Source organism: Nothoprocta perdicaria, unplaced genomic scaffold (genome assembly GCF_003342845.1).
Source record: "Nothoprocta perdicaria isolate Ctin4 unplaced genomic scaffold, notPer1 scaffold_112, whole genome shotgun sequence".
Classification (NCBI taxonomy): Eukaryota; Metazoa; Chordata; class Aves; order Tinamiformes; family Tinamidae; genus Nothoprocta; species Nothoprocta perdicaria.
This window is the reverse complement of record NW_020454228.1, coordinates 2,158,294-2,175,221: the sequence shown is the minus strand read 5'-3', so window position 1 is coordinate 2,175,221 and position 16,928 is coordinate 2,158,294. Positions and strand designations below refer to the sequence as shown.

At 38.6% G+C, this 16,928-nt stretch overlaps 1 protein-coding gene across 1 annotated transcript in view; it reads left to right on the top strand.

Annotated features, from left to right (window-relative positions):
• The window catches only part of SMPX (small muscle protein X-linked), a 38,566-nt gene extending 24,882 nt beyond the window's left edge, over positions 1–13,684 (top strand). Inside the window, exon 5 of the mRNA XM_026052129.1 lies at positions 13,398–13,684. The gene's annotated coding sequence lies outside the window, so the exon portion shown is untranslated. The remainder of the gene's footprint in view (positions 1–13,397) is intronic.
• Positions 13,685–16,928: the final 3,244 nt, after the last annotated feature.

Below are 16,928 nucleotides of genomic sequence, written 5' to 3'. Positions count from 1 at the left end.
TGTTGCAAAGCCTCTGAGTGTGAGCCAGATCCCTGGAAAATCCCGGATGAGCTGAAACCACCTCAGAGCTACCTCCCTTTGCTGAGACTTGGAAGGAAATTGTGATCTCAGCAAAGTGTTTCTTAAAATATATACCCAGGTAGCTTGCAAAATGATCTACTCAGTTGAGAAACTTCTTTTTTTGTGTGACTTCTTTAATTGCAGTTTTGTTTTCAGATGATTAGGGCACAAAGGTAGCTGAGGAGCATTTGTGGAATTACCCCATTTCTTCCTAACCCTATGGGAAATGTTGCCTCCATTGCCAGGCGTTTGCACTGCAGATTGGCCTCAGAGCCTGGAGCTGCAGGTTCAGTTTTCTCCTGGAGGAGGCAGGGGAGCTCCATTTGCTGAAATATTCACGGGCTTCCCGGGAAAAGCAGCCTGCAGGAACACAGCAGCATAACCTCACTAAGACAGCCCGTTCATTTAAGGACTTCTTTCATTTTTGAGTGCCAAAGAACTTTTTGTGTGTTTGTTTTTACCAACAAGACCGCTGGGCATTTTGCATCATCTCTGTCTCCTTCTAGGAACGGGATTTGTACCTGGTTAGCTGCTAGTTTCCTGCTTTAAAAGCAGACCCAAGCATAGCTTGCTGCTCAGCTCTTGCCCTTGTGGGTTTCCCTGGCTACGGAAGAAATGTGCTTTTTCATTTCTCCCACCCCCTTCTCAATGGTAATGTAAATGAACAGAGTGTCCTGCTGCCCCTTCAGCAGTGTGAAGTGATAAAATGCAGAAGAGTCATTTCAGGCACTCATCTCCGTTCTTGCCTTTCCTGGGCTTATCATTAATAAAGGCTGCATTTCAAAGCATTAGTCCTATGAATGCTGCTTATCCTGTGTTTCTAGACCAAAACCTTGCCCAGAGGGTCAATGCTGAGTCTAGTTGCTTTACATGGCTAGTAGTATTTTTCTGTGGAAAAGAAGAGTAGTTAAAGAGGGATTAATCACAATCAAAATGGGTATGTAATTACCACATCATGACCAGTATCTCTTATGGGAAACTAGAGGGCAGACTTTTAAAATAGTTCTAGCTCTGTAAGATGCAGAGAGGTACATCATTGGCTTCCCAAAAAATCGTAGATGCCTAACTCCTGAGGGCTTGCATCTTTAGTGCAAAAATACTTTTAAAATAATGTCCTGAGATGGCTCAGGAAACCTATTAAATAAAAGTAATATTCACTGCTAGGCATCCAAGCATCTTGTATTCTAATTATGATACCAAATATAATTGATGTTCCCTTGGCTTATCCTCTCCCTTGTCTCCAAGGTATTGCATTCATCAGTTGTGTACTAGAAATCACTTGGGGCTGAAGAGCTGTCATGGGGTTTTGTTTGTTTGCTTTAATTTTTATTGTATCTATAAGTATTGCTTAGCATCCAAATGGGGCTTTGTTACAGACCTAGCCATTGTGGGACTTTTAATTGTTTACAAAATCTCTTGCAATGGAAGACAAAAATTGGGAAAAATGAACCCTCTTGGCCAAATCACCAGGAAGCACGAAATGAACAGAAAATCTGATAGTTCAAATAGCAAAGCAAAGCAAAACAGAAAAGTCATGATCCAATTTTGCAATGCAGGGGAGATAGGACAAGCTGGGTAATTTTTATGGTTTGGAGTTGTTAAAATGAATCCTGAAGGGCAGCGTTTAAGCTTTTGCACCACCCATTTTCAGTGAAGCTAGAGAGCAAAGCAGACCAAGGTTGAAGTGAGGGAGGGTGAAGAGTCAGCCTGGGAAGGTCCATTTATATCACAGTGCAAAGCTGGGCCCTGCCCTCAGCTGGTCAGGGGGTGCAGGAATATACGGAGTTAAACCACATTGAAGTTTTAAACCAAGAATAGTTCTGCCCTAATTCTAGAACTAACTGACCCCAGCAGCTTCCAGGTGATGAGAGTGTTGAGCAGGCATTAGGGTTTGCAAGAGTGGAAAAGCTGAAGTTGTTGGCCCTTGGAAGAGCACGTGAAAGAGTTGCTCCAGCTTCTTGGCAGACAGCTGGGGAGCTGCTGATAAGAAACTGCCCAGATCGGTGTTCACTGTTGCATCAGGAGAACTGCTGAAAGCTAGACATTTCCATAAAAAGTTACACTTTCAACACATAAACCTTTCCCAGTGGAAAAATCTTCCATCAGAAAATGTTGGACTGGTTTGAATCTTGGCATAGTCAAAGGTACAAAAGCTCACTGCATTTTAAATAAACTTCAGCAGCTTCAGCCCATGCCAGCACTCAAACAACAACCCAAGCAAACTCTGCTCTTTCTCCCATAATTATCCAACCTAATAATTCTCTTGTCATTTTCTTCTTTTGCTTCAGTGAAGGAAGAAAGGCTGTCATTACAGTACACCCAGATGCTGTTTGCTTTTAGTTTCATTGCCCTGGAATTTGATATTCATAAACAATCATGATATAAATATCTAGCAGCCTTAATCCCAAATTATGTATGTACAAATGGCACCAAAATTCAATTACCATCAGGACACACATGATGACACTTTGCTTCATAAAACATGTTTTTGAAATATTCCTTTCTAAAAACAGCCTGAAGTGCAAGTTTTCTTCAGGGACAAGTGAAAGACAAAGCCTGCCTTGCCAGGGTTTGAAGATACGGCTTTTGAAAGTCTAACAAGTTAACACCTAATGCTTAGACCTTTCCTCTGAAAAATAAAAGTTCCGTGAGAGACCGAGAACATTTGTGATGAAAAATGAATGGCAGAACTGGCATTCTGAAAGATACATGAAGGAAACTGAAATAAAAATGTTCCGATGTTCATTTGATTAGCATCAATGTACTGGTTTTGTAATCAAACATAATTTTGCAGATATGAGATGGTCAGCGGAAAATCATTATAAATTTCATTTTCCAATTAAAAAAAGTTTGTTAGAAAGTGAAAACCTTTGCAAGAAGTATTGTAGCTAAGCTTGAACATTTCTATATGTGCAGATGGATTAACATACTGTACTGTCTCTTTTTTATTGTTTTATTGGAAAACAAGAATTTATAACCCTTTTCCCCTGACTATCTCATATCTGCAAAATTAGGTGTGATTACAAAATCAGTACAATGAAACTGATTCACTTTTCATTCATGCTGTTGCATCTCTGAAGTAACTTTCCTGACTTCAGTAATAAGTGAAGAAAAACTAGTATCTATATCTCAACTTCTACACAGAAAGAAGCACGGTTAGGTCATGTGCTTAGTCTTAGCTGGTAAACCGATGCTTGTGTGACTCATTTATTAACTTAATGATGTTGTAAGTACATTTCCACATTGAGTTCCTTGACTTTTTTTTTTTTTTTTTTTGAAAAGGAAAAAGTCATCAACTCCGCAAATGTCAGCAGGCAACAGCAGACCAGTGGAGCTTTGGAAGTGCCATTAGTGAAGGCACATACTTGTGGGCCCTACAGGATTCAGCCGAGTGTCAGATTTTTCGATGTGCAGCCTTTACCTCTGCAACTTCACCACCTCCTACAAAATAAAAAGCCAGAATCCCTTTCTCTCTTTGTTAATGAAAAAAATACAAATAATTTTCTGAATGCTGTGTGCAAAGCACACAAAACCAAGCATGGCTGCCTACTATGAGGCATGCAGCCTGGAGAATATGCCAGGTTACCGGGAGTATTAAGTGCCAGCCAGCATGACAACAGCAAAAGACATGGGCATTCGGGTGTGAAATCAGAGAACCTTTCCAGCAGCAACATTTTGCTGTGCGGTATGTTGCATTCAAATTTGCAAGAAAGTTTCATACATAATTTAAAATAGTTTTATTATTTCAGTGGAGAGCTAGAACTAAATGAAGCATGAAAGAAGTCTGAGTGCCTTCCTCTAGAATCTCCTTTGTGTATTAATACAACTTACCTGAAAATTATTATTCATCATTTAATTATGTAGCCCAATAATGCATTTTAGAGCTCATATGGCATGAAACAGTGTGATGTTGAGGCTGATACCCTGTTTCTCCAAAGTCTACTGGTGCTGTGTTTGAGTGACTACATGAAGACTACTGAAAAGATTTAACTGAAAGATCCCTGAACCATCTCATCATAGACAGTCAGAATTCCTCCAAATTTCAGCTCCCTAAATGAACTATCTCTCTAAAAGTTCAAAACTGAGTGACCTGAATTTTCAAAGAAAAGCATAGAACCCCTTTTTTTTTTCTCCCCCCAGAGAGAAGAATCGAAAATTTGAAACTAAGACCCTTTCCATGGGATGCTTTATTTTGTTAGAATTCCAGTTTCCTGTTCTCCCTAAAAGAACAGAAGAGCATTTTAAAGTATTCCCAACATCCTTCACTGTCAAAGCTTGTAGATGGGCACCTTGGGCAGGAAACAGCACTTACCTCTCTGCACCGTCAAGCCTTTAACTCTATAGATTCGGTGCAGACTCAAGCCATTAAGATTATTGCAAACTTTTATAGCCCAGGCTACTAGATGAGGATGTATAAGGCCGTAAGGTGGCATACCAAATATCCTCCTTTGCTGTTGGGCACACTTATTGGCAGCTGTAGCTCTTTAGAGCTCACTGCAAGCTATGCACCTGGCCAAGACACACACAAGTCTGGCAAAATACTTGCAGAAGCAAAGGGGACTGTCAGGAGAGCAGGCGGCGAGGTTTTGAGAAGTGCCAGATGCCTCTGGTCCCTCAGCTTGCATTGCCCTAGATGGGACGTGAGAGGGCTGGATGTTTGCAAGTCGCAGGGTTGGCTCACAACAAGCCCCGAGGGCTGTGGACTTCTTCATGAGTGGTCACTTTTGACATGATCCAGGAATTCTGTATTTTAACTTTATAATGATGTGCCCATGCTGCATCCAGGCTGCCTACAGCAATGCCAGTCACGATGTGCTTGATTCCGTACTTCAGCCACAGGCACTGGTGAGGCATTTCCTCTCCAGTGATCTCTGTGGTTGGCCTCCAAGCTCTGACTACAGGGAGTCTCTGCAGCGAGAGCACTCACCACCATATACATTTTCTCCTAGCTGGAAACACTGAAAATACTTCGTTTTCAAAGACATATCCTGCTTGAGAAACCACAGTCTTGCAATTAACTCTCAGTAGGCACATTTCGTATTGTACCAGTGAGTGCCTCCTTGCAGAGCCTTTCCTGCTTTCAGAACAAAAAAGGACGTCTTGTTGTTTCAAATGGCACCACTTTTCAGGGCATTTTCTTTTTGAGTTGATTTTTAGTGCTACCTGTCTTATAAAGAATGTCTTATCAATCATTATTGTATTTCTAATAGCCCTTAGTCTGGCCCCTTCTGTGTAGATCCTAATCTTGCAGACATCAAGATTACCAGTTTTAAAATTTTTTATAATGGGAGCTTGCAATATGTTTTTATTTTTGTGGCTTACTAAAGTCAGGTTGCATTTCTACTGTCTGCTTTTTACCATGTACTTGAAAGTTGTTAAGGGGTTTGGGTTATAATTGGAGGATAACTTCTAAGTTGGCAATATGCACTTTGCAGGATCAGGTCTTAGGCCCTTGCTATCTTATTGATGTATTTATTATGATATTATTTTCTTAAGTTTTATGGTCTCTGTTAGACTTTGTCTTGAGCATCTGAGTTGCTATTACAAAGAATGAAAATGAAAATGAAGTGGGACTATCCTGGAAACCCCTTCTAACCTCAGAGCCTTTTTTTTTTACTATTGAAGCTCTTTAAGTCATGCGGCTTCATTAAAGACTATGTTGGTAGACTTGATAAAACAACCAGGACGATACCTTAAAAGGGGGACCAAGTCCTAAGCCTTGAGTGATGCCTACGCTGAGTATCCTAGTGCTTATAAAAGCAGAGTTGGGCTTGATGAATGAGGATAGCTTAACTCAGAGAACAAAGCAATAGTGGTAGGCACACACCTGCATAAACAGCATCCGGCAAAGCCTCATGGAGCAAAAATATATTCTTCCCTTCAGAAAGCAACCCTTTCAAAGACATTACACATAGTCTACATTAACAGAGGTAGAAATGGCCATTGGACCATCTCATCACCCATCAGAGTGTTTGTTATATATTGCTCAGTCTTAGCTTTCCATTAAGAATCACAAATGACCTCATACATTACCAGAACGACTGAAGATGAGTGTGCAAATCCCATTGATAAAGGTAACTTGTTAGATTATCAGAAGTCTTTTGGAAAGCGTTAATGAAAGAAATAGAAAATTGAAGTGAAAAGCTGAATATGCTACAACCACTGTGTTTTAAGGCATGTAAACTGTGCAGAGAGAGCATTAAGGGTAGTTCCAGAAAAAAATCACTGTAGCAATAGAAATACTGACATTAGAGGGTATGTCAGAGCCCATACGTTTTCTTTGTATTACTATTTTGAAATAAGTTGTGAATAATCAGGCTTTAAAAACTTCAGTCTCTTTCTAAACTGCTTTGGTATTATAAAGCCTATGGTAGGCTTTCAGCATTTTAAGAAGACTATTGATTCTTATCCCTGAACCAAAAAAAATATATAAATAGCCCTATCTGTTGTGAATGCGTATGCTAGAAACTGCTTAATAAAGTGCAACTTCATCTAACTAGTGATAACTAGCAACCCCATAGTGTATTCCTCTATGTAGCTTTCTGATCTGAGTCAAGAGATCCCCAAATAGAGAGGTGGAGGACCTAAAATAAGTGCAGAACACACTCCCATGGTCTAGAGAATATAAAGTTTGAAACACAATGCCAATCCTAGATCTTTTGGATTAGTTCTTGTCAGAAAGTAGAAACATTTATCATGGGATTTTTTTTTCCCTGAAAATTTTATATTTAAAACTGCTAATGCTTGCAACATCTTGGAGTGTTAGGAATCACATATAATGCTATTTGGATCATCTGCATCTGACTTCCATTTCTCCAAGAAAAACAAAGTGAGTATAGGTTGTTTCATAAAACCAAAATTCAGAATCCACATTCTGTAAGATTTTTTTTTTTTGTGGAAAAAATGGTTCTAATTCAGAATGAAGACCAGAACTTTTGTTTTTGAAGTGAAAAAAAAATTATAGGATAAATCTTTAGGAAAAAAATGGAGATATTTCATTTATTTTTTTTTAAAATTTTTTTGCACGAGGACTCCAGTATCCATAATCATAGCATCACAAATATTGATCCTTCAGGGAACTGAAAGACTTCTATGCTTACAGAAGTTGTATATAGTTGACCACTTGCTTTAAAGAATTCTAAAATATCTACTGGATATACTGCCAAGCTGCTGTTTCAGCTGACTTCAGGCACGAATCCACGCAGAAGCCTCCATAAATAAAATTCACATAACTTATTCATGTGTTCTCTTATTCGTGCTTATCAACTCCTCATAAACTACTTGCATAAATCAGCTGCTGTGCCCAAGAAGCTGCAATCTCCAAATTACTAAGAGAACAAACTAGCAACCACATGCAGTTTAATATACTACTGCACTCAGCCAAAAATCCTCCACAGAGCTTCAGAGACATGCCATTATCTAGGCTTTTTTTATACCACTTAAACTGCTGTGGCAGTCATTAGGTCATTAGGTCAGTGCAACGGCATTCTTCTTAATTGTGTTCCCTTGGCTAAGTGCCCAATTTAGACCTTCAAAAATGTTGTAAGTTTGTTCCTTATTTGGCAGGAGTGAATTTGCTGCCCTAACGTATTGATCTGAAAGACCTCCATCTGATAGCTGTCCTTTCAGAGACACTGTGTCACACTGTCCATCTCTTGCACGTGCCTGTGCTGACTAAACTTTATGTCAAAGCTTGTAACAAGAAATCATGACAAAAGTATAACACGTGGAATGATCTTTGTCCTAAATAAAAAGACCTGTCACTTTTGACTAGGCATGCTCTTGCACAAAACTCTATGGTAGCTGCCTCATCCTAGAGAGCTGCACGTCCTAGAGAGCCGAAAAAGATCAAAACTGTCCTTAGTTCCCCATGATACACTGTCTGAAGACAAATGTAAATTAATTTGAGAAACAAAATAAAGTGCATTAAATATTTTTTTATGGTAAAGTTATGCAAAGTTCCTTACCAAAAAGATAATTCCCACATTTCAGTGGGAAAAAAATGTCATTAATGTTCCAATCCTTTGTTGTTGAGATAAAATTCTCAAAAGGAAAAATTCTGACCTTTTTTGTTTTGAAACTCTGTGTGTGTGTTTAACCCAAATCCTCTCCCATTTATATGTTATTCTATATTTTTAACACACTGTAGGTAAAGAGCAAAAGAAATAGGGGGAAAACAATCTTTTTTTTTGTGATAAATGATAAATGATATTTTTACCCTGACATTAACAAATATGTTGAAATAGTTTGCAAAAAAAAAAAGGCAATAAAGAAAGAAATATTCTTTTTTTTTTTTTTTTAAATCATCCAACTACCATTAGGAGGGAGTTGAGAGATGCATTTCCCGTTACAACCTCAACCCTCCCCCTTAAGTCTTATTGCAGTAATATGCTCATCTAGAGCACATTTGACTTCCTACCTTTGCTTCTTTGGCCATCTGTGTGGACAATGACTCCAGATATGATAATAAATATTAAAGAAGTTGCACAGGAGAAGGTGATCTTGGCAAGTGGTGCCCGCTGAAGGGAAATGACAGGAGACTAATTAAAGCAGATCCCTTGACACCTCAGGTTACCATCTCAGGAATGGTAAGACTCTTGGTAGAATTAGGAAGCTCATAGATATAGCCCTTTTATTTCATATTCCCAACTCCCTAGAATAGCCTACAGAAGACATACCTGTGGAATTACCTTTTTCAAAAATTATTCCTTTGGAAGAATAGCATGTTTGCAATTCTAGGCTAATTCTGTTCCAGACCACTAAAAGTTCATGAACTCTGCCCCCTTCTTACTTTACTGAAATGAATACCCTTTTCATTCCCAGGGTATTTATTTGCTAGGAATGCCCAGATGTCATTTAAAATTCTGAGAACAAAAGAGTCCTAATTTCTTTATAGGCAGCCTTTACCTTCATGTCTCATTTGCACTTCTGAAGGGACTTTATTGGCCCTTTTTTATTGAAATTTTCCAGCCAGTGCAAAGTTTTCTCCAACCAGACACACGTATTGCCAGTGTGTAATGCCCAGTGTGTGTGATGTATGCTCTCAGTTGATTATAATCCTGGGAGCCTTTACAGTTTACATTATGTTTCAGGGCTTGGTCAAAAGCAATAACGAAAAGGCCTAGTTCTACCACCACTATAACCCCTTATCTTCTCCCAAATAGGAGACCTCTTGCTGCCTTTTCTTGAATGTTGCCTGTATGACTGTGATAGTGGTGAGTAACAGAGCTATAAATGGCTTACGGTGAGGAGTAAACATCATGTGGTCGCTCCCTTTGGAAGCTTCTGGAGTGGGAGGCATTTACTGAACCTTTGTGCACTTGCTATAATAAGTGATCTTCTATGAAGTGCTAATGGTATATGTCTGTTCTCTCTTTTGTGAAGCTATTCCACACAAAAACCCTGCTTTAACAGAATTTTAGTGTTAAGTATATAAAGCTTGAAACTGTTCAAGTAAAGACAGGTTTTATTTAGCCCACAGGTGATTCATGCACAGCCTCTCTAATATAATATTAGTACTGAACATGGTCATTTTTTCCACATACGGAGGTAAGGCTAAGGTCTGGATTAATGTCATATTTTCTTTCCTCTTTCAGCTGTTTTAGTCAGCTAAGGTGTTAGAGAAGAGCAGAAAATACAGACAGTTTGGAATTACTGATGCTTTTTTTAGACTAAATCTTTCATCTGCTTGCAGTTCACTGGTTTGAAAGTCAGAGACGATCACATTTAGATGGAATAAAAAATGGCAGATGCAGTGTTGAAAACTGTATTTTGGAAAAAGAAAAAAAAGGAGAGACTTTGTAATTCATTCCTTTACTTAAGTCTGTGTTTCTACTTCTTTCTTTAGTGAATGGCACATGAATTCCATGATTTTTTGCATTAAAATGACTGCAACTTTGAATATGGTTAGTAGACTCAGAGACCCTGTTTTTTTTTTTTTTTTTTTTTTTTTTTTGTCATGGAAGCTAAAACTGATATCCTTTTGACTATAATCAGAACTTCAGAGATTCTCAAAGTGGGAATAAAGTCTTGAGAACTCAAAACAAGAGTAATTCAGCAAATCAAAGAAGCGCTTAAGCGTGTGCTTAAATTCACTCTTAATCAGGATCACATTTAGGCTTGTACTTCCCTTTAAGTGCTCTTTATGTACTCTTTATGTTTTCTATACATGGCAGTAGTTGTGCAGTAGAAGAAGGTTGCCCGGAGTGGCAAGAGAGGTGCTGGTAAAGAGGCTGCAGCAGCTGCTGAAAGACTAACCAGGGAGCATGGGTGTGAGAATTATTAATGTAGCCTAAGTATCCTATTTTTGAGTTTAAGGACTCCCATTGATCACTGGAGGAGTTTGAGTTCTAAAAATAACACACCTTCGGGAGGCGGAGGAGCAAGAACCAGAGCTGGATGGAGGGGGGTCTGAGTGGATTGAAATATCATGGGGAGATAATAGCAGGTCCACTGGCAGTGAAGGGAGTTTAGGTAGCAATTATAAGCAACCAGAGAGGTGGTAGTACACCTCAGAGCAGGATAATGCTATTAGCAGGTTTTAAAACGGCACTGCTCGCAAGCAGTGTGCTTTGTCCAAAATGTAAGAACAGCGGGTTTGATTTTCCACAGCTCCTGAAGTCTGCGGCAAGGCTTGTAGACATCTTGGTTGCTCCTGCGATTGGACTGCAAGTGGTGAGGTCTTGAGCACTTGTTTGTTCCTCCTGTTGATCATATAGTCTTCTAGGTTCTGTTCCTCCTGTTGATCATATGGTCTTCCAGGTTCATGGCCTAGATGACTGGGTTTCCTTTGACTAGAGCTACGTGTTCGTGTGATTGGGAGGACTGGGGACAGCTGGCTTTTTAGTGGATCCCATAGCCTAGTGAGAGTCCATGGCAGGGGGAAGAGAGGTGCTTGCTCAACTGGATGGAATATGCCAGCAGATGGAGAATTTAAACTCTGAGCTCTTAAAAATTTGAAGTGATATTAATAAGGATTTCAGTGGGAGCTGAATGGTTAAGATCAGGGATCTATAAGGAAACTAGATCATTCCAAACTGGAGAAGAACAGAAGGATAGTTCAAGAAACTGAACATGTGGCTAAAAAGAATTGAACTAGATAGATTATTTAGGTGATTAGCAACACAGCAATCCAATGAGCAACCCTGTAATTTTAGTTTGTAAACTCTATGAGAAGTTCACCTAGAAGTAGGGACAAATCTGCCAAAATGGTATTAAAAAATCTCACATCCTATAAAAGAGGTTACAGCTGTCGTTCACTCGATAACCTGCCCACACTGTATTCAGAGAAAGAATTTGATATTGGCCTCTTGCAGTGGAAGGATCAGGAAACATTTGTGGCACCAAGGACCAATTACGCTTACGGGTGCCTGCTGCACTCTGCGTACCAGTGCTAAATACACACTCGCTATTCTGATCCAAGACTTGAGCATTAGAGTTTAATCATAGCAAGCAATGTTTTATCCACCCACCGCTGTAAAGCAGTCACCTTGTGATATTCAGGAACAGTCACAGAGCAGCTTGAAAGGGAAGGAGAATACTCAGCTGAAACACAAGGAGCGCGTGCGTGGGCAGGCGGTAATTACATAGGACAGAATTACACGTGCGAGCGTATCCCGGGGAGCCGTCAAACAGCGCTTCAAAGTTTGACTTTGTTTTTGAGATCAGAAAGAGAAGTACATGAAATTACCTGGCTTGAAGGAAATTTCCGCTGAAATGAAATGGCAGATTACTTTACTGAGTCAGATTGAGGGATAATTACGTTGTTTGACTCCCAAAGGTCAGAGAGTGTGTTAGTGCCATGAAATGTGGTTTTATGACCTCTTTTATCTGGACAATGCCATCTCTCATTTTTTTTAAGATAAGTTCATTAAGCTTTGAGTTCTTTACTCTGATGTCTCCAACATTTTTGAGGAGTGAGTACAAACCACGCAGGGCTTTTCTGAACAACACTTTTTTGTCTCCAGTGAAATGTTTCTTCTCAAAGCTAAGCAATTCTAATCCTTTGAATTCCCCTTCAATATTTGTTCAAACATGTACAGCCTCCACATGTTCAGTAGGCAAAAACTCCATTTATGTAACATATTGTGAAAAATAGAAGGTTGTCATTTTTGTCATTCTGTTTTATTTTACTTTCTGAGCGCTTTTAAAATGGTTTTGAGTAAAAAAGTTTTTGAGTAAAGTTTACCAAAAATTTACAAAAATAAAGATATTATTTCTTCCCCAAATATTTGTGTCTTAACCAAATGTATATCTTGAGAAAGTTAATGTCTTTCAAAACCTGTTTTCCACATGATTGGCCTGACAGGAACCACAAATATTAACAGCAAAGCTTCTATTAGTTTCAAAAGGAACAGAAATAGACCCTAAGGTAGTTTCAGATCACCTGTATAGACCCCCCCCCCCCCCCCCCCCCAAAAAAAAAAAAAAAAACACAGACCTGGAAGTCTCCATGGACAGGTCAGTGGAAATTGCTTTTCATTGCCCCAAACATCAGTTAAAAATCCCACTCCCAACCCTCTCCTCACACATTATATAAATATATAAAAAAATACTGAGAGGATATATACAGGTAGGACAGAAATTATTATCATACCATGTTGTAGAGTACTGTAGTCAGTGCTGGTCAGTCACAAAAATTAAAGCAGACATAGAGGAGGAGTGAAGATGTGGCAAAAAATAGATACATTGGCAGATCCCTTTCCATAAGAAGAGCAACTGGAAAAAAAAATCAGACTATTTGGGAAAAGAGGCAGACAGAGGCTTCTGAACCCTATCCAGCTCCCAGGACAGGGTCTAGCAGGCAGAGCGGAGAAAGCAAACCAGATGCACAAGCAAGGGGATTATCAATGCAACTGAAAACCTACACGTTATATCTAGCAGTGATAGAGGCAAACACCTGTTTGATTTTTATGTAAGCAATGCATCTGTGCTACCCACACAGTGGCTGTGGCACTTCACCTTACCGTGGGGTTTGTCACCCGCTGCTGGGCTCCGGGGCACGGGGGAGTCCCATGGCTCGCAGCCAGCACGTGCGTGCTGAGGGTGAACCTGGAATCATCCCTGGAATCATTCAGCATCTGGAAGAGCAGTGAAGTTTTGGCAGACAGAGATTTGGAGAGTGGGTGGCAAAAGCAAGGGAACCAAAAAGATGTGTTTCACACCCACTCGTTACTCTTCATGCTCCGGTGTAAACCAGTACACTGGGTGAAAGCAAAATTGCAGGCATGAGGAATATACTCCCCCTCACAACTTATAGCTGCTTTTATATTTTCTCTCAAAATATCTGTAAGTAAAGAGGTGAATGATTAATTTTTGGTCTTTTGTTTGTCACGCAGGTCTAGCGAGAGAAACTGAACATGTTCCAATGAATGGAGATTGTTTCAAATGTTTTATATGTTTGTACGAAGAATATGAACTTCCTAAATCTGCAGTACCCCATAACAAGCATCTACAGTTATATCAACACTTTTTTGTCCATTTTGCTTAACATACAAAAGTACTGAAGAAATAACATGATACAAAGCACAAAACAACAAGCAGTGAATGTATATATATTCAGGAATGATTTTGATCTACAAAATTTGAGGCAGAAATTGGAAGTTAGAACAAAAGTGAAATACTTTTTCAAAAAATTAGTACTTGCAATTAATTTGGTTTTCTTCTTTTTGGAAAAAAAACACAAAAAACAGAGACAAAAGTATTTTTAAATGATTTCATTAAGTGCAGATTCAGTGAAGAATATAATGTCTAATTTCCTGTTATGTTTTTCTGGTTATAGGACAGGCTTGGAATCATGTAAACTAAAGGAAGTGAAAATATTTAAGGGGTTGGTCTTTATGGTAAATTTAGATGAATACTTCTTTCATTGTAGAGCCAAAATATTCCTTTTTTTTCTTGAGAATCTGAAATACACTGATGTTCTGGTATTTATGCATCCCTTTTGCTTTGTATAGTGAAAATAGAAATGTGAGTTGCGTGATCGAAAACCCACAAGCTCTATTCAGATAAACAGGTCAGCCAGGCTTGATGAAATGTACTCTTGAATATGGTTTGAAGGAAAAACACAAATAAAAAGATACGTTGTTATATTGATGCTGAACACAAATCATGTATGATCATACTAACTCTTACATATAATGAACAAACCCTGACATTTGTTTTATATGGACTGTACATAAATGAAGACTGTTCAATGCATATTCTATTTTTGGAAACGAGAACTTATTGTTAGAGAAATTTAATACACTATGTTTCCTTGGTCTCACTTGTGTCATTTACTGTGAAAGAATAAGAGGAACTGTTTTGTAATAATATTCCTCTACCATTGATTGAAACTATTCTACATGCTTTGAAACTCTGCCTTGCTCTTGTTTACTCAATTAAAATAAAGATAATTATTCTGGTTAGAAAACAGATTTCAAGTTGAATATTACTAACAATGACATCCATTTAGTTGTTGCATGCTACATGACACGGTGCAAAAGCGAGTTGGCAATATTATTTTATTTTATTACATGTATTTGCATGGCTTTGGGCAGGAAATTAGAAAGGATTATTACTTGCTACTGCTTTCAGGGTGCTATATCAACATCGCTTTCTCTCCTGTTCCATTCTTAAATGCCTAAAGCTTTTTCCTCTTAACACATCCCGTGGAGGTGAACAGCCCCAAAAGACAAGCTGAAATGAGAGTGTCGACAGGCAGAATGCATCAGAAGCAGCTTTCATTTACGTGCCGATAAGATTTACGTGTCTATTGATTCAAAAATGAACAATTCTCCCTCCTACTGCATTATCAGTTACCAATATCGGACTGTTTTGTTCCTGCTATATGGAGGTGATAAAAAGAGGAACAAACACAGTCCTTTGAGCTAAAAGCATGCTGAAGGTGAAAGGACTCAGAGACTCAGATTTTCTTATCCTTTATTGAGTTTTAAAAAGTTCTCTAGAGAGAGGTGTGGAAAGCTAAAACCACTTATTTCCTCTAGCCTCCACTGTTAGGAAATTTCCCTGGTCAAAATTCCTGGGAACATGGGGAGCTGAGATCAATGTGAAAACCTTTTCTATGGAAACTTGGACATCAGACCTCCCAGCTCACTGAGCTCTGATTTTTTTTTTCTCACAGCAAAGCTTATATTGTCCTTCAGTAAGCAGATGCTGTTTACTTCCCAATGTTCTTCAAATACAGCACATAGTTATGAGTGGGAGATATCCCTGCCTCTGTTATTCCGAGGTTAAGCCTACATCAGACGTGCTTAAAAATCACAATGAGCGAAATCCCGTTCAACTAAGGAAGGGAATATATCCTGTTTTACACTTGTTTGTTTTGCAGAAAGATGACCTCTCAGCCCATAAAAACTACAGAGCTAGTAAAAAAAAAATAAAGACTTTCTAAACTCAAGGAAAAATGTTGTATATATTTTTATTTTATTTTATTTTATTTTATTTTATTTTATTTTATTTTATTTTATTTTATTTTATTTTATTTTATCTGAAATTTCAAAATATATTTGATTTTAATTCATCTTGAGATTGACAACGTCATGAGGACCAGTGGAAACTCTGAGTTACATCTTAGTACTACGAGGAATCTTTAATAAAACATACAGTCAATGAGTGCTGTGAAAAGGAGCTTGTAAAGGATCTGTTTGTCTTAGCTAGCAAACGGTTAGAAACTTTTCTGAACCAGCATATGCTGGTGATGTTACCTTTCATCAAAATCTTATGAAAGGACCTGACTGCAGAGTATACACAGATGAGTGAAAGATGTCCCTTAATTCTCCAGTCCGCTACTTCTGGCATAGCAAATGTTGGCCACAAGCCAACGTTTTTGCATTTGGTACCAATTTAAGGCAAGACCAAGGTCTTTTAATACATGATGGCTGCAATGAGGGTACGAGCCCTGCTTACTAACTGCATGTTCACACCTCATTACCACACTGACACATGAGCATTCCTAGACACTGAAGCTATGGTTGGAGCAAAATGAGCAGTTCATTTTTTTGAACCGTGGAGAAATTAAACTCTCCTCTAATCCTCAAGCCCCAGCTTGCTTATTGAGGAACCCACAAATAAAGCAAAATAACTGGATTTCAATATCATCTCTACTGTTCTCTGGGTAGTGCTGGAGTGACACTTACTGAAAGGACAATATTGCACTGAAGTCACTAAGCTCAACATTTGTAAGATGGAGCAAGAGCTTCTGTGGTTGACTTTCCACACAGATTTATACCTTATTTTTTTTTGCCTTTTCTGAAAGAAGTACTTGTTTATTTTGACCAAATGTATTTTACTAAGAAACTACTGAACAACACGGTGGAGACATCTTCTCTTAGAAGAATAATAGTAGATACTGCACTGTTTCCACAGCAAAAGATTTGGTCTAATGAGATGCCAAGGTCCTAGTATATCATGGAAGAGACTATTTACCATCACCTGCTGAACAAAAACATACTCTGCTCTTCTGCATAGAAATTCCAAACACATTTAACTTCAGGAGTAGACAAAATAATTTCTGTTACCTGAAAAATATGGGTAGCTTTAAGTATATTTCAAGAAACAATTTTAGTTTATTCAGTTTCAACTAAAAGATTATAAAGTTTTTGCATTATTAAGACAAGCTATGCTGCTTTCCTTAAGACACAGCAAGTTTAGCTTTTTGCAACTTGAATTCTAGACCTAGGCAGATAGTTTTACATTTTCTCTGGTGGTGTGAACTGTTATTTTTAGGAGCCCAAGGAAGATTCCGTTGCCCTATTCTCTCCACAGCATCTGAAGGGGAGCTGCCTCCCAAGAAGTGCTAATTGGTGAAGGATTAAAGACAACACATGGACAAAGTACATAAATCTCCTAAGTGTTGAGGAGATATT